Consider the following 1,632-nt stretch of genomic DNA (forward strand, 5'->3'; position numbering starts at 1 on the left):
GGTTCATGTTATCCCAAACTCTGAAGACTTGCTGTTATTAATAGAAGAGGAAAAGGGGAAAGGGAATGTACTTTCAAGATTGTGGGTCCTTCCTCTTCTCAGGAGAAAACTCGCATGTACGCCTCACGTCCAACTCTAAGTTGCAAGAATTTTATAAACCAGAATTTTTTTTCAATTAAAAAAAGCAATGTGTAACTTGTATGTCTGCAAATTCACTGAATTAATTATTCCCTGTAGGGATAATTGTGTTTTCTATACCAAGAATATGCTATAATTTCTATGTTTTTATTTAAGATTGTTGTGTCTTAGAACTATTTTTCCCCCAATAGTCCTGCTTTGGGGTTTTGAATTTTAAGTGTTAAAGATATATGTTTTTGTTATTTTGAATGACAGCCAAAGTTCTAAATTTGTTTTGTAGAATTTATGAATGTTGTTACATTACACAACCACTTATTTTGACATATCAAATTAACAATTTTCTTAAGTCATACGGGGGTTTCACAGATGTATGTATTCTAAATGTAAGACTGTAGTCATCTCAGGTCTTGAATGGAAGAGGATCTAATTTCAAGCTCACTCACTTGGCTTTGGCAGGATTCAGTTCCTCATGGGCAACTGACCATAGGCATCCCTCAGATTCTTGCCACCTGAACTTCCCCATTGGGCAGCTGACAACATGACAGCTCTCTTCCACCAGAGAGCTGGTGAGAGAATAGAAGACGGCTGATAGTCAGAAGACCGAGTCTATTATTACAATAACTTTGGAGTGACATACCCATATATTTTTTTAAAATTTTAATATCAAATATACTGGGGTGACATTAGTTAATAAAATCATATAAGTTTCAAGTGTACAATTCAATAATATGTAGAATGTATATTGCACCATGTGTTCACCACCCAAAGATAAATTTCCATTCGTCACTATATATTTCACCCTCTTTACCCTTTTCCACCTCTTCTTCTCCCCCCTTTCCCTCTGATAACCACTAAACTATTGTCTATGTCTATTAATTTTTTTTCGCTTGTCTTGTTCTTTTGTTGCTTTCACTTTTATATCTCACATTTAAGGGAAATCACATCATCGTAAACTTTTTCTGATATAATTTCACTTAACATGATAGTCTCAAGATCCCGTGTGGTCTACCGGTTAGGTCTACCAGGTTTTCCCCCATATTTTTTGACATTTTATTCATTGCATGTAAGTTTCAAAGCCCAGTCCTCATGGAGATGGATATATACATGGGAATGTAGGAAAGAAGTAGAGTATATTGGAAACATCTGAGAAGCTGCTCACCACAAAAGCCTCAGTCTCCATCAGGAATTTGGACTCTAGGCACAACAAGACACTAGAGATGTCTCTCTGCTTTCTTGCATAGTCCCCAAAACTTCATATCACCGCCTTCTGGAAAAAATATCTTTACGAGAAAGGAACTGACACATGGAAGAACTTGCTCTGTTTTAGATATTTCTGCAGACCCTAGCTTGCTGTTTCTGGCCACATCAAGAAAAGAAGTCTCCATGGTTTCTTTTATACCAATGGAGTTCTTTCATCTTTGCCAAGAGAAGCCATGGCCATTTCAGGATTAATTCAACAAGCGACTCTAGAATCTTCTGATTTCTGCTCAACTA

The sequence above is a fragment of the Pteropus vampyrus genome, unplaced genomic scaffold, assembly GCF_000151845.1.
Source record: "Pteropus vampyrus isolate Shadow unplaced genomic scaffold, Pvam_2.0 Scaffold769, whole genome shotgun sequence".
Lineage (NCBI taxonomy): Eukaryota > Metazoa > Chordata > Mammalia > Chiroptera > Pteropodidae > Pteropus > Pteropus vampyrus.